The sequence below is a fragment of the Neophocaena asiaeorientalis genome, unplaced genomic scaffold (assembly GCF_003031525.2).
Source record: "Neophocaena asiaeorientalis asiaeorientalis breed wild unplaced genomic scaffold, Neophocaena_asiaeorientalis_V1.1 scaffold148, whole genome shotgun sequence".
In the NCBI taxonomy this organism is placed as follows: domain Eukaryota; kingdom Metazoa; phylum Chordata; class Mammalia; order Artiodactyla; family Phocoenidae; genus Neophocaena; species Neophocaena asiaeorientalis.
Window position 1 is genome coordinate 4,229,311 of NW_020174050.1, and position 20,164 is coordinate 4,249,474.

At 42.1% G+C, this 20,164-nt stretch overlaps 1 protein-coding gene across 1 annotated transcript in view; it reads right to left on the reverse strand.

Moving 5' to 3' along the window:
- The window catches only part of LOC112405636 (serine/threonine-protein phosphatase with EF-hands 2-like), a 39,723-nt gene extending 33,376 nt beyond the window's left edge, over positions 1–6,347 (reverse strand). The window contains exon 1 of the mRNA XM_024754120.1: positions 6,292–6,347. The gene's annotated coding sequence lies outside the window, so the exon portion shown is untranslated. The remainder of the gene's footprint in view (positions 1–6,291) is intronic.
- Between the last annotated feature and the right edge of the window lie 13,817 nt (positions 6,348–20,164).

Here is a 20,164-nt window from a genome sequence, read left to right on the forward strand (position 1 = left end):
TTGAGAGCAAAGACTGTGTGTGAGCAAATTCATCATTTTATCTCCAGGACTTAGCACAGTACCTGACACGGAGTGGAGATTCATTAAATAGTAATTGAATAAACTTTATGCTGGATTTATTTTTACACAACATAGATGAATCTTTCTCTAGCTCTTCTTCAGGAAGCACTGTGAGATGTACTAACTAAACATCAAGAGTGGATTCCACATCTATATTTTTTCCCCTCCTTTACCCCATTCTCCTTCCTCTTTTTTTTTTTTTTTTTTTTTTTGCGGTACATGGGCCTCTCACTGTTGTGGCCTCTCCCGTTGCGGAGCACAGGCTCTGGACGCACAGGCTCAGCGGCCATGGCTCACGGGCGCAGCCGCTCCGCGGCATGTGGGATCCTCCCGGACCGGGGCACGAACCCGTGTCCCCTGCATCGGCAGGTGGACTCTCAACCACTGCGCCACCAGGGAAGCCCCTCCTTCCTCTATTTTTGAAGGTTATTGTATTGGGGATTGTCAAAGAGTTGTTATCTTTTCCCTTGCAAATCAAAATGAAAGGCTCACCTTGCTTATCTTGGTTTAACATAATAAAGAAATAATCGAAGAAAAAAGCACAATTATCTTTTTTTTTTTTTTAATCCACAAAATGGTTCCCAGATATAAGGGATGTTGTGGAAGCAGAATCTGAGTATGGGGTAAAGTGAGAAGCCATCATGACCAAACCAAGCAAACTTCCCCTAGATACCTGCAGTTTTAGAGACGGAAGGGAATTCAGCAATGACTGAGTCCACCAATGACTCACAACCTGCTTTGATCATTGGTAACTTGCCTATAGAGCCGTGCGATATATTAAAGTGTTTGGGTTTTGGAAGTGCACAGAATAGAAAGAAGTAAAATAATTCTCAGGGCAAAACCTGAAAAAGTAAAAACTGCATAAGATCAAAAATGAAAAATGGGGGCTTCCCTGGTGGCGCAGTGGTTGAGAATCTGCCTGCCAATGCAGAGGACACGGGTTCGAGCCCTGGTCTGGGAGGATCCCACATGCCGCGGAGCAACTAGGCCCGTGAGCCACAACTACTGAGCCTGCACACCTGGAGCCTGTGCTCCGCAACAAGAGAGGCTGCGTGCACCGCGATGAAGAGTGGCCCCCGCTCGCTGCAACTAGAGAAAGCCCTCGCACAGAAATGAAGACCCAACACAGCCAAGAATAAATAAATTTTTTAAAAAAGACTATCTCCTATTAAAAAAAAATGAAACATGAGTTTGATATGTCCTCAGCGCCTTTTGGTAATGACTAACTGCTTCTCTAGCTGGTGATTCCCCAGCTGAGCCATCTTCTCTGGTAACTGGCACATTTACACTGCATGGGTGAGAGTCCTTGTCCTTCTAGGATTTGACTTAGTATCATCCATATATGACATTATCTTTTTTTTTTTTAATGTAGGTAATTGTTTATCTGCCCAGTAAGTGAACCCAAGAAATGCAAGATTCATCATCCAGGACTCGAAGACCTCGAAACACACACAGCAAAGAGCCTCCCTTGGTAAATGGATGAGATAACAAAGGGGCCTGTCTCTTACTCTGTCCCCAGGCCAAACCTGTATCTATTTCCCGGGTGAAACATAAGTTTGTTGCCCTCATGGTCTCAGCTATTTCTGTACTTCAGGCTAGAAAGAAAGCTCTTACCTTCTTTGTTATGTGTTTACTACGAGCCACAACGAGGCAGAAACCTCTTTAACACACAGGTGTGATCCCCATCTTGTCTTCAGAGTTGGCCGAGGGATGCCGGGCTGATCTGATTTCTTCCAGAACTAGAGGCCGATAAATTAGGTGCCGGCCTAGTCCGGCATACCTTCCCCGAGAAAGCCAGTGAGGATATCCACAGCCCTGGCCAAGCATTCAGGGCTCCTTGCTTTCAGGCAGCAGGTAGCTCTGACCTCAGTCAGATCAGGCCTGTGAGGAGGATTTTGAAGAGGGAGGTTGCTCACTTGGGGTGTGTCCCTCACACCCAGGCCCAACCCCTGAAGACTGTTTCTCTGCTGCTCACTCCTGCCCCCTCCCCACTTCTAAGTCTTCTTACTCTCCTGGATTAGAAGGCTATGTTTCTCAAGCCACATCTGAGAAGGCTGAGCTCCTTAACCTAGAAACAGAAGAGTGCTGACAAGACAGATGGGCCTGGGGGCTCCAGAGATGGCTCCAGAGCCCAAGGGGTCCCAGCTGGAGCCACGCAGGAGGGCAAGGCATTCTTCCTTGTGGCTGTCTTTTCACTGTTTGCAAAACTTGATTGAAACATTTTGCCTTTTCTTGCTTTTTCCTACTATGGGCACTTTTTCCTTAGGTTACAACCTAAACTATTACTATATGAAAATAGTAATCACTATTCCCAGAAAATTTACTTTTTCAATAAATCTAAGATGCTTATGTGTGTGCTGGGAGGTACTAAATATTCCATGGGAATTTGCAAAAAAATTTATACTGTTTACTTATGTGTATTTAGTAGGTCAAACTTGTTAATTATGTTGTTCAAATCCTCTTTATCCTTATTTATCCTTCCTGATCTGCTCATCTTTGAAAGAAATGTTTTAAAGATTTCTATGATAAGTACAGGTTTAGCAATTTGTATTTCTGAATCTTTGCATTATACATTTTGATGCTATACAATTAAATATTAGATTGAACCATTTGACACTGACATTGGAAATTATATAATACATTAAGGTTTATGGCTATTTTCTTGGTAGAAGGTGACCTATCAAAATAAAATATCACTCTGCTCTTTTAAATCCTTTTTGCCTTGAATTCTCTTATGTCTGGTATTTTCACATAGGCTCACTTTTTGTTAGTGGTTAACAGCTAAGATACTGATATCTTCCCCAAATTGACTAAAAGTTAAAAGACTGATAAAATCCTGTATTATTGAGAGTATGAGAAAAACAGCCCGTTCCATTACACTACTGGTGGAATGTAAATTGTTTTACTTTTTTGGAATTAAACTAGATTAAACTTTAACTGAGATTTATTATATTATGTATTTAATTTATTAAATTACAAATCTGTAACATGTAAACCCTTTGGTCCAGAAATCCCACTTTTAAGTATTTTATAAAACTATACAACCATACAAAAAGCGGTAAGGGGCTTCCCTGGTGGCGCAGTGGTTGAGTCCGCCTGCCGACGCAGGGGACATGGGTTCGTGCCCCGGTCCGGGAAGATCCCACATGCCGCGGAGCGGCTAGGCCCGTGAGCCACGGCCGCTGAGCCTGCGCGTCTGGAGCCTGTGCTCCGCAACGCGAGAGGCCACAACAGTGAGAGGCCCACGTACCGCAAAAAAAAAAAAAAGCGGTAAGGATTTTCACTACCATATTGTTCGTGATCATGAAAAACTGGAAACAAAAGTTCAAAAATTGTAGAATGGTAAAATAAGTTATTGTACATACAGGAGAATACTATGTAGTCATTTAAAAAAATGTAGATCAACATCCTCTGTCATAAAGAGATGTTCATATTTTGTGCTATGTGAAAAAGGCAACCTGCTGAAATATATAAAATATAACCTCAATTTGGAAGAAAAAATTATTTTGTACATTGAAACGTTTTCTAGTTTCTGTGTTGATACTTTGGCATCTTGGGGCTTCGCTGACCAGAGAGGGCCCACCCCTCCCAGGGTTAGCTGATTCCTAGAGACAGCAAAGGGCTGCAAGTGCGATTTGCATGTGCAAACCACCCAGCCCAGACCCGCAACGGCCTCCTTTATCGGCTGTTACACTCAGGGCCACTATTCCCACAGCCCTACCCACCCAAGGCCAGTACCAGACAACTAGGGACAGCTCCTGTGTGATGGAGCCAATGAAATTATTCAAACTAGCCGATTTTAGACCTGTTTAGCCCGTTACCCTGTGTCAGCAGACATTCTTCCCCTCAAAAACCACAAAAACGCCCCTGCACACAGCTTCCCCATCACTCTCTACCTGCGACCAACCAACCTCAGTGTTCTCTCCTGTGGCCCTGCATAGTGGCTGTGGTGGACCTCCCTCCTTTTGGGAACTGTGAGTAATCAGCTACCTTTTCAATGGCAATCCTGATCTGTTGGCCTCACCATACCTGAATAAAAATCATATCTACATAAAACATAAATACATAAAAAGTCCTAATGAATACAGGCAGAAGTTATCTCTAGGGGAGAGTGCTAGCTCTGAGTGGGGAGGAGAAGCAGTGGATTACGCTGTTGACTGTCTGGTTCATTTATTGTTATTTTTTTAATATTTTTTTTTTTGTGGCCATGCTGCAGAGTTTGCAGGATCTTAATTCCCCGACCAGGGATTGAACCCGGGCCCCTAGCAGTGGAAGCATGAAGTCCTAACCACTGGACTGTCAGGGAATTCCCTGTCTGGCTTATTTTATAATACTATGTTACTTGTGTACTTTAAATGATAGGGCATTTTTAAAAAGTCAGCTCTCTCCATCTTCTATACGATCGCCATAAGCCAAGCCTTCTTCTTTTTATTAAAACAATTCTTTTTTTTTTGCTTTTTTATGTGATAAGAACAATTAATATGAGCTCTATCCTCTTGAAAAATTTAAGTGTATAATTGTTAACTGTGAGCACAGTGTTGTACAACAGGTCTCTAAAACCTATTCATCTTGCAGAACTGAAACTTTATACCCCTTGACTAGCAACTTCCCATTTCCCTTTCTTCCTAGCCCCTGGATTCTATGACTCGACTATTTTAGATACCTTACAATGAAGGAAAAATCTTTTCTCGGCCCTTTTAAGGTCACTGGCTGGGTCTGAAAATTAAACTGACAAAGATGGATTAACAGGGGGAAAGTATATGGAAAGTATACAAATTTATTCAATGTAGTTGTACGTGACATAGGAGCCTTCATAAGAAAAATGAAGATCCAAAGAAACAGTTAGACCTGAGTATTTTATGCTGGATTTGACGAAGAGTGTACCACGGTGGAGGAATGTGAGAAGTTCAGGAGGGTGAGGGAATTGTAGTAAAGTGGGGGAAACTTCGCACATGAGCATTTTATGACCTGTTTCAGGGAAGAAGGGCAAGGACGGGAGGAGGGCAGAGTGATCGTCGTCCTGCTTCTGACATTTTTTCAAACTCCTTTAGCTTAAAATATTCAATATGTCAAGGTGTGGTATTTTGGGGTCACATGTCCTAAACCCCATCAACTCACTTAAGTGGAATCATGCAGTATTTTTTCCTCTGTGATTGGCTTATTTCACTTAGCATAATGTCTTCAAGGCGTATCCATGTTGTCCCATACGGCAGGATTTCCTTCTTTTTTAAGGCTGGATAATATTCCATTGTTATGTACATATCACATTTTCTTTATCCATTAATGTGTCAATGGACATTTAGGTGGTATACACATCTTGCAATCCCTCTGTATTTCTTATCTGTTCTATTATAATGTTAACCTGTTCTTCACTTTTCCATTATCGGCCCCGTCCAACTCACTCTCCACACCAGACAGAGAGTGAACTTTAAAAAATAAAAGTTGCTCATACAGCTCTTTCATTTCTGGACATTTTGGAGGGATAAATATCTTGAAAAAACATTCCCACTACAAAGCTAGGCACGATAAAGAAGTATCTTCCTAGATGCATAATGCTTAGCTGAGCTTGCAAGTGAGGAAGTAAAATCAGAGAGAATAAAGGGAGTAAAGGAGAATAGGAAATAGAGAGGGAAACTTGGGAGGTAAGGAGGCATTGATGCCATAGTGGTTCTGAGGACATCTGCTAGTCCTAGTAAGCTTGAACCTTTGGTTCTGTGACAATTGCCTTGAGAGGTGGAGGATAAAGGGGCAAAGCCTTGGGTACCTACAAGATGAAGGGTTGAAATGTCTCATCAGGGAGCAGGGCTTATCTCTGGGAATTTGTAACCACAGGCTCGCCCTCAAGCAATATAAATCGAGGCTTCGATTTATACTACCTGAGTGTTCTAAGAAACCACAAGCTGAGAAATTAACAAACACACATCCTCCCTGGAGGGCACAACATCAACCCAGGCCTTCCGGATTTCCAGAGGAACAAAAGTTCACAATCCAAAATTACAAAACACCACAGAAACCTTCAAGAGGGAGAGTCAGAAAAACAAATGGTAAAATCAGACACCCAAGGACTTGATGATGGAATTTAGAAGCAGAATATAAAATAAGTATATGGGTTAAGAAGCTTAACAAAAGATATCAAAGCAAGGAACAGAATGTTATCAAAAAAGATCCTGGCAAGTTTGAAAAAGTAGACCATCTAAATAGACCATCTAAAATAAAAAATTGGGGAATTACCTGGTGGTCCAGCGGTTAGGACTCAGCGCTTCCACTGCTGGGGGCCCGGGTTCAATCTCTGGTCGGGGAACTAAGGTCCTGCAAGCCACGAGGCACAGCCAAAAAACTAAAACAAAATAAAATTAAAAATTTAAACTCAATATTAAAAAAATAAGTCCACTGAAAAAAAATCTGACTTATAGGAAAAAAATCTTTTAAATTACCTGGAATATATCATTGAGAGAGAAATCCACTCCTCTCATTTTTCCCCCCAAAACACTAGAGGACTAAGAGACAAAAAGGATAGAAGAAGGTGTAACACACATACTTAGAGTTCAGGAGAAAAGACAAGAGGATGTAGTAAAACAGTTCTTAGAGGGATAATAACTGAGTATTCTCCATTGAATAAAAGACATAAATTTGGAATGTGGAGAGCACAACAAATCCCAGGCAGGATAAATATACAGAAATCTGCATCTAGACACATAAGAGTCAAACCACAAGGCACAATGGACAAAGATCTTAAAAGCCACTAGAAATTTAGATTCCCTAAATCACTTTCCTGCTTAAAAGCCCTCAATGACTTCCCTTTGCCTGGTTAAACTTAGGGTATTCTCCAAATTCTCATCCAAAGATCATGGTATATTTTCAAGAACACAAGAATGGAATGTGACTAATGAGTAGAAATTTCTAGTCTCAATTGCAGTGTGCCTGGCAAGAAAGGTAAAGCTACTTTTGATGTTTGATTTTTAAAAGGGCATTGGATGATGGAATCTTTTTTTTTTTTTTTTTGGCCACACCGTGCGGCATGCAGGATCTTAGTTCACTGACCAGGGATCGAACCGAGCCCCCTGCAGTGGAAGCTCGGAGTCTCAACCACTGGACCACCATGGTAGTCCCCGGATAATGGAAATTTAACAATGCTGACCCAACACAATCTGATAAGAAACATGAATATTCTGGTCCACTAGAGAGGTATGCAGTATGGTGGGGCAGGGACGATCTGTACCCAGCTAACATTTTCCTCTAGACATTCCATTTTCCAAATTTGTTCCACTGGCACACTGACACAAGAACATTCAATCAAAACTCTTTTGTTCATGCTTTTAACCTTTTCTGACTCCATCCTCAAAGAAGTTTCTGTTATGTTTGTGTGAAAAATATCAAATTCTACAAAGCAGTTCTGCACTCCTTTGAATCCTGACACTTAATAACATACCATGTATGAGAGCTGCTTCCTCAGGACAGCTGTTCAGAACCATACAACTTCAGGGATAAGAAATAGGGAGAATACCACACTGAATATCTTGGGAAAATTTTTTAATCTCCTTTCCAACATCTCTTTCAGCATTTTGTTAACTAACTATAAGTGACAATCAGAAATAATTTGGCTTCATATTGCTTTCAAAAAGCAGTAAGAAAGTAGCTACTTAAGAAAAAAAGAAGTAGCTACTTAGAAAAAAGGTCTAACAGTTTTTTCAATTAGAAAATTATTAAAAATTGAGTACAGCAGAAACTAACACAACATTGTAAAGCAATTATACTCCAATAAAGATTAAAAAATAAATAACAATATAAATTGAGAATTCCATTACATAGAAATACATGATCAAAGGTCAGACTATCAAACATTCAAACAGGCTCTATTCAAACGACAGTTCTCCATTTCTTTTAGAAGAATCTTTTTTCTCAGACTTGTTTAACTAGATAATGGAACCCTAATTTAAAATGGTTTTGGGGAACTTCCCTGGTGGCGCAGTGGTTAAGAATCCGCCTGCCAATGCAGGGGACATGGGTTCGAGTCCTGGTCCGGGAAGATCCCGCATGCTGTGGAGCAACTAAGCCCATGAGCCACAACTACTGAGCCTGCCCTCTAGAGCCTGCAAGCCACAACTACTGAAGCCCACACGCCTACAGCCCATGCTCTGCAACAAGAGAAGCCACGACGTTGAGAAGTCCGCACACTGAAACGAAGAGTAGCCCCCGCTCGCTGCAACTAGAGAAAGCCCGTGCGCAGCAACGAAGACACAACACAGCCAAATGTAATAAATAAATTAAAAAAAAAAATAAATGAAATAAAATAAAATGGAGTCGGGAAATCATGAAGGAAGAGCTCTCACCCCTCCTATCAACTTACACAGCCAGCAGAAAGATTTCCACATTCCTCAGTAACAGCAAACTGCCAACCACTTGAAACCAATGTCAAACCACCACAAGCCCAAACTCTCATTCTCCTCCAATGGACTTCTGTTCAAAACAACACTCCCCAATTTCCTCCCAGATTCTAATAAAAGCTAACCTCCACTTTGTCTCCTCGGACTTGCTTATGGTTCACCATACTTTGCTGGTGCCAAATTGCAATTCTTCTGCTATTCCCAAATAAACTCATCTTTGCTTAATAAGAACCGCTGTTTCAGGTTGACATTATATGGTGTCAAAGCAACTGTAACTCCTGAGGAACTAACAATCCTTGGAACTGTGTGTAGTACCCACTCGAGCCCCTGTAATCTCTGCTTCTGTTAGGGAACCACTGACCGAAACCACCCGCCCTGGCCAGGCACCATAGTAACCACTTGCATGAGTTATTTTAAACAGGAGGTCCTGGTAAGGAATGCAAAACCAACAAGCTACCACCAACTGGAAGAATCCAGAAAAGGTCAAAAGGAGAGAGGAGAATCCAGTCCATATGTTCTATCAACCTCCCAGAATCCTTCTCACTGTAATCCATCTTTGCTGAGTGATGCGCATCCCACCAAGAAGGACCCTGAGTCAGAGTGATTGGCCAGAGACAACCCAGAAACTAACCCCATTCCAATAAAACCCAAGACTGTGAGCCACGTGGCAGAATTCTCCTGGGTTCCCTTACCCTGCTGCTCACCACCCAGGCACCCCTTCCCCATAGTGTCTTGCTTTGTCAGCATGTGTGTCTCCTCAAACAATTCATTTCTGAGTGTTAGACAAGGGCCTGCTCTCGTGCCCTGGAAGGGGTCCCCCTTCCCGCAACACTTCCATGAGTCATCTTCTTCCTTTCAGCTAAGTAAGTCTGCTCTTGGATTTGAGCTCCCTCCTTTTGGTCCAGCCCTCCAACTTTATTTAGAGTGCTTTCATAAAGGCATCATCCTCTTTGATGAATACTCAATTTTCTTCTACAATGTCTCTGTTTTGAGCTATGGGATCCCAGTCCTCTAAAGACTCTTAGGATGGTTCTCTTTCTGGGATCCTGGCCAGTTTTATGTTTAAAAACTACAGTCCCTGCTCCTGCTCATTTTTCTTTAACATCTTTATTGGAGTATAATTGCTTTACAGTGTTGTTAGTTTCTGCTGTATAACAAAGTGAATCAGCTATACATATACATATATCCCCAAATCCTCTCCCTCTTGCATCTCCCTCCCACCCTCCCTCTGCTAACCCTCTAGGTGGTCACAAAGCACCGAGCTGATCTCCCTGTGCCATGCAGCTACTTCCCACTATCTATCTATTTTACATTTGGTAGTGTATATACGTCAGTGATACTCTCTCACTTCGTCCGAGCTTACCCTTCCCCCCTCCCCGTGTCCTCAAGTCGATTCTCTACAACTGTGTCTTTATTCCTCGCCTGCTCCTAGGTTCATTAGAACCTTTTTTTTTTTTTTAGATTCCATATGTATGGGTTAGCATACGGTATTTGTTTTTCTCTGACTTATTTCACTCTGTATGACAGATTCTAGGTCCATCCACCTCACTACAAATAATTGTGTTTCTTTTCATGGCTAATATTCCATTGTATATATGTGCCACATCTTCTTTATCCATTCATGTGTCAATGGACACTTAGGTGGCTTCCATGTCCTGGCTATTGTAAATAGAGCTGCAATGAACACTGTAGTACATGACTCTTTCTGAATATGGTTTTCTCAGGGTATATGCCCAGTAGTGAGATTGCTGGCTCATATGGTAGTTCTATTAGTCTGGGAGTCTCATTCCTCCAGCTCCATTTTTCTTTCTCAAAATTGTTTGGCTATTCGGGGTCTTTTCTGTTTCCATACAGATTGTGAATTTTTTTGTTCTAGTTCTGGGAAAAACGCCTTTGGTAGTTTCATAGGGATTGCATTGAATCTGTAGATGGCTTTGGATAGTATAGTCATTTTCACAGTGTTGATTCTTCCAATCCAAGAACATGGTATATCTTTCCATCTGTTTGTATCCTCTTTAATTTCTTTCATTAGTGTCATAATTTTCAGAGTACAGGTCTTTTGCCTCCTTAGGTAGGCTTATTCCTAGGTATAATGTTTTTCTCAATTTGTTAATATGGTTTATCGCATTGATTGATTTGCATATATTGAAGAATCCTTGCATCCCTGGGATAAACCCCACTTGATCATGGTGTATGACCCTTTAATGTGCTGTTGGATTCTGTTTGCTACTATTTTGTTGAGGATTTTTGCATCTATCTTCATCAGTGATATTGGTCTGCAGTTTTCCTTCTTTGTGACATCTTTGTCTTTGGTATCAGCCTGATGGTGGCCTCATAGAATGAGTTTGGGAGTCTTCCCCCCTCTGCTCTATTTTGGAAGAGTTTGAGAAGGATAAGTGTTAGATCTTCTCTAAATGTTTGATAGAATTCGCCTGTGAAGCCATCTGGTCCTGTAATTTTGTTTGTTGGAAGATCTTAATCAGAGTTTTAATTTCAGTGCTTGTGATTGGTCTGTTTATATCTTCTATTTCTTCCTGGTTCAGTCTTGGAAGGTTGTGCTTTCCTAAGAATTTGTCCATTTCTTCCAGGTTGTCTATTTTATCGGCATATAGTTGCTTGCAGTAATCTCTCATGATCCTTTGTACTTCTGCAGTGTCAGTTGTTACTTCTCCTTTTTCATTTCTAATTTTGTTGATTTGAGTCTCTTCCCTTTTTTTCTTGGTGAGTTTGGCTAATGGTTTATCAATTTTGCATATCTTCTCAAAGAACCAGCTTTTAGTTTTATTGATCTTTGCTATTGTTTCCTTCATCTCTTTTTCATTTATTTCTGATCTGATCTTTATGATTTCTTTCCCTCTGCTAACTTTGGGGTTTTTTTGTTCTTCTTTCTCTAACTGCTGTATGTGTAAGTTTAGGTTGTTTATTTGAGATGTTTCTTGTTTCTTGAGGTAGGACTGTATTGCTATAAACTTCTTAGAACTGCTTGTGCTGCATCCCATAGGTTTTGGGTCATCGTGTTTTCATCGCCATTTGTTTCTAGGCATTTTTTAATTTCCTCTTTCATTTTTTCAGTGACCTCTTGGTTATTTAGTAGTGTATTGTATAGCCTCCATGTGTTTGTATTTTTTACGATTTTTTCCTGTAATTGATATCTATTCTCATAGCATTGTGGCTGGAAAAGATACTTTTTCAATTTTCTTAAATTTACCAAGGCTTGATTTGTGACCCAAGATATGATCTATCCTGGAGAATGTCCCATGAGCACTTGAGAAGACAGTGTATTCTGTTGTTTTTGGATGGAATGTCCTAAAAATATCAATTAAGTCCATCTTGTTTAATGTGTCATTTAAAACTTGTGTTTCCTTATTTATATTCATTTTGGATGATCTGTCCATTGGTGAAAGTGGAGTGTTAAAGTCCCCTACTATGAATGTGTTACTGTCAGTTTCCCCTTTTATGGCTGTTAGTATTTGTCTTATGTATTGAGGTGCTCCTCTGTTGGGTGCACAAATGTTTACAATTGTTATATCTTCTTCTTGGATCGATCCCTTGATCAGTATGTAGAGTCCTTCTTTGTCTCTTGTAATAGTCTTTATTTTAAAGTCTATTTTGTCTGATGTGAGAATTGCTACTCCAGCTTTCTTTTGATTTCCATTTGCATGGGATATCTTTTTCCATTCCCTCACTTTCAGTCTGTATATGTCCCTAGATCTGAAGTGGGTTTCTTGTAGGCAGCATATATATTGGTCTTGTTTTTGTATCCATTCAGCCAGTCTGTGTCTTTTGGTGGGAGCATTTAATCCATTTATATTTAAGGTAATTATTGATATGTATGTCCCTATTCCCATTTTCTTCATTGTTCTGGGTTTGTTATTGTAGGTCTTTTCCTTCTCTTGTGTTTCTTGCCTAGAGAAGTTCCTTTAGCATTTGTTGTAAAGCTGGTTTGGTGGTGCTGAACTCTCTGAGCTTTTGCTTGTCTGTAAAGCTTTTAATTTCTCCACCAAATCTGAATGAGATCCTTGCTGGGTAGAGTAATCTTGGTTGTACGTATTTCTCCTTCATCACTTTATATATGCCCTGCTACTCCCTTCTGGCTTGCAGAGTTTCTGCTGAAAACTCAGCTGTTAACCTTATGGGGATTCCCTTGTATGTTATTTGGTGCTTTTCCCTTGCTGCTTTTAATATTTTTTCTTTGTATTTAATTTTTGATAGTTTGATTAATATGTGTCTCAGCATGTTTCTCTTTGGGTTTAACCTGTGTAGTACTCTCTGTGCTTCTTGGACTTGATTGACTATTTCCTTTCCCATGTTAGGTAAGTTTTCAACTATAATCTCTTCAAATATTTTCTCAGGCCCTTTCTTTTTCTCTTCTTCTTCTGGGACCCCTATAATTCTAATGTTGGTGTGTTTAATGTTGTCCCAGAGGTCTCTGAGACTGTCTTCAATTCTTTTCATTCTTTTTTCTTTATTATGCTCCCTGGCCATTATTTCCACCATTTTATCTTCCAGCTCACTTATCCGTTCTTCTGCCTCAGTTATTCTGTTATTGATTCCTTCTAGAGTATTTTTAATTTCAGTAATTGTGTGGTTCATCACTGTTTGTTTGCTCTTTAGTTCTTCTAGATCCTTGTTAAATGTTTCTTGTATTTTCTCCATTCTGTTTCCGAAATTTTGGATCGTCTATACTATCCTTACTCTGAATTCTTTTTCAGGTAGATTGCCTATTTCGTTTTCATTTATTTGGTCTTGGAGGTTTTTATCTTGCTCCTTCATCTGTAACATACTTTTTATGTCGTTTTTTTTTTTTTTGATGGGTGGTGCTGTATTCCTGTCTTACTGGTTGTTTGGCCTGAGACGTCCAGCACTGGAGTCTGCAGGCAGTTGGATACAACTGTGTCTTGGTGCTGAGATGAGGACCTCTGGGAGGCCTCACTCTGATCGATATTCCCTGGGATTTGAGGTTCTCTGTTAGTCCAGCCTTTTGGACTTGGAGCTCCCACCACAGGAGCTCAGTCCCAACATCTGGCCTGGCAACCAAGATGCCGCAAGCTCCGTGAAGTTGTTAAAAAAAAAAAAAGAAGAAAGCAAGAAAAACAGGGTGGCTTCCCTGGTGGCGCAGTGGTTAAGAATCCGCCGGCCATGCAGAGGACACGGGTTCGAGCCCTGGTCCGGGAGGATCCCACATGCCACGGAGCAACTAAGCCCGTGCACCACAACTACTGAGCCTGCACTCTAGAGCCTGTGAGCCACAACTACTGAGCCCAAGTGCCACAACTACTGAGACCAAGTGCCACAACTACTGAGCCTGCGTGCTGCAACTACCGAAGCCTGCATGCCTAGAGCCCGTGCTCCGCAACAGGAGAAGCCACCGCAATGAGAAGCCCCTGCACAACAAAGAGTAGCCCCCCCTCACTGCAAGTAGAGAAAGCCCGCGCACAGCAACGAAGACCCAATGCAGCCAAAAATAAATAAAATTTTTTTAAAAAGAGAAAAAAAGGAGCAGTACAATATCAAAGAATAAAGAACAAAATAAAATTAGAAAGATAAAAAATATACTAGGAAAAATGGAACAGTAAATGGAACAACTACAGAGTTTGGAGGTAGGGCCCTGGGTGAGGGTGTGTGGGTGGGGTTTAGGCCCAGCTGGTTGGAGGGGGTCTCAGAGGGGTCTCCAAGTATACAGGTAGGGCCCTGGGTGGGGGTGTAGGGGCAGAGCTTGGGCTCTGCACAGCAGGAGGGAGGCTCCGAGGGCAGAGGGTTCGGCCCCGGAGCCCAACAGGCTCCCCGGTGCCTAAGTAGACAGGGAACGCACTAGCCCTGTTCCCTTCCATTCCTTTGCACTCCTCCCCCACCGTCTCCCCCAGGGTCTCCTCCGTCGCCGCTGGACCCCTAACCGTGGGTGGGTCCCACTGGGTATAGGAACTCCTCCCCTCCCCCAGCCACCCCTCAGGGGTGCCGGTCCCGGACGTCCAGCCTTTACTTTTGCTCCCCCTTCCCCCCCTCCCACTCCCTCAGGACCCGTGCTGCTGGAGGGGGCCTAGGTGGGCAGAGGATCAGGCCTGGGACTCAACAGGTTCCTGAGGGTCCACGTGGGCAGGGGAAACCTGGCCACACTCCCCCTTTGACCCTCTGCCCTCCCAATGGTTCCCCAATTTCCCCCTTCGGGTGTGGGACCTCTTCCCCTCCCCCAGCCACCCCTCAGGGGCACCAGTCCTGTCCTGCCTCCACTTCTCTTCCCCTCTCACTCCCCCCACGCCCCACGTCCTACTCAGTCCCTGGGGGTTCCTCCCGTCACCTTAGGTGTCCGTGGTCCCCCACCAGTGCCTCGTAGGTGCCCTAGTTGTGAGGAGACGCGAATTCCGCATCCTCCTAGTACGCCATCTTGACCCTCATGCTCATTTTTAACTAAATGGAAGAGCCTAACCAAAGATCGTTTAGAACTTCAGTGGCCATCGTGGGGAACTTCTGACCTCCCCAAACCTGTTTTTCTCGGAACTAAAACAGAAGACCATGGTTCTAAAGCACAACAAAGTGAATGGGATGCCTATTCTGCAGAAGTTTTTAGTGTCGGTTTGCTATTACATGATGAACAGTAACGCAAATTTTAATATCTGTTCTGATTTAAAGGTTTAAGTTAGAATTGTATTTGCATACCTTCAAGGGGGTCCACTGCCGATTTCCACAGTGGGTCGTGATCTCTGCAGTGATCTTTCTGCCATCGCATCAGAAGCTTGGCCCCAGGGCTTTTACACAGAAGAGCAGTTATGAGAGGTTCAGCTGGTATGATGGAGTAGGCCTTTCTGCAGATGGTCTGGAAATCTCCTGCTGGTGGCCCTCTATTTTGAGTTTTGGCTAACAACCATAGGAGTTTTGTTTTTTATAAATTTATTTATTAAAAAAAAAACAACAAAACAAGGTACCTCAAGGCTTCCAAGTGCAATCAAGACTCTAAAGCTGCCTCTTTACAGAATACTACTTATGATTGAGGCAAATAAAAAATTAAAAGAATGTAAAAAAAGCATCAGAGGCCTCTTCTCCCTTTTCACTTCCTGTGCTAACTTCTCCTTTTCCTACTGTGCCTGTTCTTTCCTCTTTGTACCCTCCTCTTTTTCATTTCAACCCTATCATTGAACTTCCCTTGTTCTCTGAACCTCTCCCTACTTCCTCCTCATCTCAACCCATTAAAACCTGCACCTTTAAAAATCAAACCCTCCTAGGATCCTAATGCTAAGCTCCTAATTTCCTATGTTCCCTGAACTAAGACTGAACTACAAACCATAGTCAAAGGTTTTCCTAAAGTTACTGAAGCTCCTCATAAATTCACTGAGGAATTTAATGTAATTGTCCAGACTTTTCAACCTGGTTTCTCAGACTTAATATCAACTAGTCCACATGCTTTTCGGCAAAGGTGGAACCCAACAATGGATGAAGACTGCTAATTGGTCACGTCTTGAAAAATCTCTAGAATAACAAATGGGAGATTAACCTCCTGCCTTATTTTGTGACCAGGCTCAGGCAATTGCTAAGGGACTCCACTTAGCAATCCTTAGAGCTTTCCTGAAAGCTGCTGATTGGAACAAAATTCAGGCCTGCATTAAAAAACCCAGTGAGGTTCCATTTGTTTGTTTTTATTTTCATTACCCTAGGAGGTGGGTCAAAAAAGATCTTGCTGCAATTTATGTCAAAGAGTGTTCTGCCTATGTTTTCCTCTAAGAGTTTTATAATGTCTGGCCTTATATTCAGATGTTTAATCCATTTTGAGCTTATTTTTCTGTATGGTATTATGCAGTGTTCTAGTGTCATTCTTTTACATGAAGCTGTCCAGTTTTCCCAGCACCATTTATTGAAGAGGCTGTCTTTTCTCCACTGTATATTCTTCCCTCCTTTGTCACAGAATTTTTAAGGAAAATTCTGGTCTCCCCATGGATGTTGAATCCACATGGGTGGCCTTTAACTCTATGTTCACTAATGAGCTAAACTGAGACCTCTCTCTTTTGGCAAAGAGAATTAGAATAAGATGGGAAATTATGTGCTTAATAGACGTGGTTAATTTAGCAAACTGGCTAACCCACACCCACAAAAAGTACTAGGTATAAAATAAGCTACAAGGATATATTGTACAACATGGGGAATATAGCCAGTATTTTATAATAACTATAAATGGCATATAACCTTTAAAAATTGTGAATCACTATGTTATACACCTAAAACATATACAACGTTGTAAATCAACTATAACTTAATTAAAAAATAAAGTGATGGCCAAAAAAAAAAACATCCAAATTGTTCCCTCAAAGCCTTTCCCCAGAATTAATCAATGCCCTACAAATAAAGAGTGCTTACAGGGAATCAGACCAATCACAGAGGATTATAAAGCCCAGGGGGTTATAATCCCTTGTATCAGTCCCTGCAATATCCTTATTTCACCTACCAGGAAACCCAATGGCTGCAGACAGATTTGTCCAAGACCTCCATACTGTAAACAATATTGTTATCCGTCTTCACCTTGCTGTTCCCAACCCTCATACCTTATCAGCTCCCATCCCTACTGAAAGTAAGCTTCTCACCGTGATTGCTTTGTGTAGTGCCTTCTTTAGCATCCCTGTGGATAAGGTCCATCAATATCTCTTTGCCTTTACTTGGGAAGGACAACAATACATCTGAACAGTAATGCCCCAGGGTTTAAGTAAAAGTCCTTCTTGTTTCTCACAAACCCTAAAAGCTTATTTAGACGATGTAAAATCTCCTAGAGGTTCTAAACTATTACAACATGTAGATGATTTGCTTCTCTGCTCCCCTTTCCCAGGCCTCCTCATGGGAAGACAGCATCCATCTGCTAAAGCTTTTAGCCTCAAAGAGACATAGGGTCTCTAAGGAGAAGCTACAGTTTGTTCAAACTCAAGTTTTCTTTTTAGGACATCTGATTTCAAAACAAGGACTACACATAGATCCAGAAAGGCTCCATGGCATCCTGTATTTCCTAAAGCCCCAAACTAAATGCCAATTACGAGGCTTTCTTGGGTTAGCTGGCTATTATCATAACAGGGTTTCATATTTTTCTCTCATGGTTCAGCCCCTATATATATCCTGTTGAAAAACACTAAGCCTGATCCTATTATTTGGGAAGATCAGGATGATCTAGGTTTTAAAATCCTGAAGGAAAGCTTAATGAATCTCTCTGCCCTTGGACACTAATTATCAACTCCCCCTTTTCCTCTAGGTCTATGAAAAGGAAGAAAATGCCCTCAGGGTGTTTATTTAGAAACACAGAGATCACCATCACCAATAGGGTATCACAGTCAGCAGCTGGACCCTGTGGCCCAAGGATACCCCCTTGCCTCTGAACCATTCCTGCCACTGCCCTTTTAGTAAAGGCCAACCAAGAAATACTCATGGGTTCCTCTCTGACCATCTTTGTTCCTCATGCTACTGAAAGCCCTTCTGAATTCCAACCATATCCAACATCTTTCAGCAAGACATCTTACTCCCTATGAAATGCTCCTGTTGACTGCACCCCATATCACCCTTGCTCACTGTAATATCCCTAACCTTGCCACCCTTCTTCCCTCCTCTATGGACGAAACTCCTCATGACTAACTCTGACAGACCATCTCTTGACTCCCTATTACAGCCTGCAAGAAACCCCTTTAACAAATGTTGATTCTTCATGGTTTACTGATGGTTCTTATTTAAAAGATGAAAATGGTGAATATTGTGCTGGATATGCAACTGCAACTTCTTTGGAAGTTATCAAGGCAGCACCTTTGCCTTTGGCTACCTCAGCACAACAGGCTGAATGATACGCTCTTACTCAAGCCTATAGTTCAGCCATGGGCAAAACTGCAAATATTCATATAGACAGTAGAAACACTTTTGGAGTAGCTCATAACTTTGGAATGTTATGGAAGCAGAGAGATTTCCTTACGTCTTCCTTATGCCTAATGGGGATAAAACTTAAAATGGCCCATATATTCAAGATTTATTAGATGCCATACCAGCCACTCTGGCTATTATTAAAGTTCTGGGCATTCTAAACTTGACTCCCTGGAAGCTAAAGAGAACCACCTCACTGATATCTCCACTAAAAATGCTACTCTGGGCTTCCCTGGTGGCGCAGTGGTTGAGAATCCGCCTGCCAATGCAGGGGACACGGGTTTGAGCCCTGGTCTGGGAAGATCCCACATGCCGCGGAGCAACTAAGCCCGTGCACCACAACTACTGAGCCTGCGTTCTAGAGCCCGTGAGCCACAACTACTGAGCCCAAGTGCCACAACTACTGAAGCCCGCGTGCCTGGAGCCTGTGCTCCGAAACAGGAGAAGCCACCGCGGTAAGAAGCCCACACACCGCAACGAAGAGCAGCCCCCGCTCGCTGAAACCAGAGAATAGCCTGCGCACAGCAACAGAGACTCAACGCAGCCAAAAATAAAATTTTTTTTAAAAAGCCATTAAAAAAAAATTATCCCTACCCAGTGAACCCCAGCTCTAACTTCATGGTGACTGGGGAATTCACTTCACCAGCCAGGTGCTTGGACAAGTCTGTGCTGTCTGGCCAGTTCTACAACACTTTCCCTGTGCTTACCAGCCAAAATCCCCAGGGCCAGTTGAACACACGAATGGCACCGTTAAGAGTGTATCGGCAAAATTTGTAGAGACTCTTCAAACACCCTGGCCAAAGTCACTGCCACTGGTCCTTCTAAATCTTAGGTTTATCTACCCTTTTTGCAACCCATAAACTCTCACACTTTGAGATAATCAGAGGATTCTCAATGCCGCTAGCTCCTGCTTCTTTTGATCTACAGCTAATAAGAGTATATACTTGAATATTTTAAAGACTTAATTGTTTCTGTTGAAAATAACCATGACTTAGTAGAACAATCTTTTCACAGAATGCTCCTGGGAGACAAAGGTCTTCAGCAACATCACTTACAACCTACATATTTCGTCTCCTGGAACAGACATCTTCAAAGACATCCCTCTAACCTTGCTGGAAGGGCCCTTACCAACTGTCCGCGTACTGCCAAGATCCAGGAAACAGACTCTCAGATCATGTATCACATCTAAAGAAAGCACCAAACCCTGACTGGACCTGTGTACCAACTGATGACCTAAAAGTAAAGGTTTCCAGGAATTGAAACAGATGACAGATAAAGGAGACAGCTTTCCCAAGATGACCAGACCAGGCCTGTATACCTTTTCCCCATTGTTTCTTACCTTATTCCCCCCTTTCTTTCTTGGAAAGACAATGATCTTCCCTGCACTTCTGAATCTGTTTGCAACAGAGGGAAACATCTGATGGTTGGGTTTGCCACCAGAAACTCAAATCTGTACACAACAGCAGTAACTCTCTAGTCCATCCTGTGACCAATTTTTCATTTGTCCCTAACGCCACTGCTAGTTTCATTCCATTTCCCCTCAATGTTAACTCCAGAGTGAAACTTCTGTCAACATCCCTCCCGACACCGTTTCATCCTGAACACCCCCACTGACTGTAGCAATGATGGTACCACTCCCGATACACTTAAAATTACGCTACTACAATCACCCCACTCACGCCCTTACTTTCATAGTCTTTGTCCGCAAAACACCTTAAACCCAATTACCCTGTGCCATCACGTTAGAGAATGGACTTCTCGGCTTGGAGGAATCCTCTGCGAAGGCTCTCAAAACATCACCGACTCCCGGTTGACGAATGCCAATAGCTCCATTCCCACAAATTCAC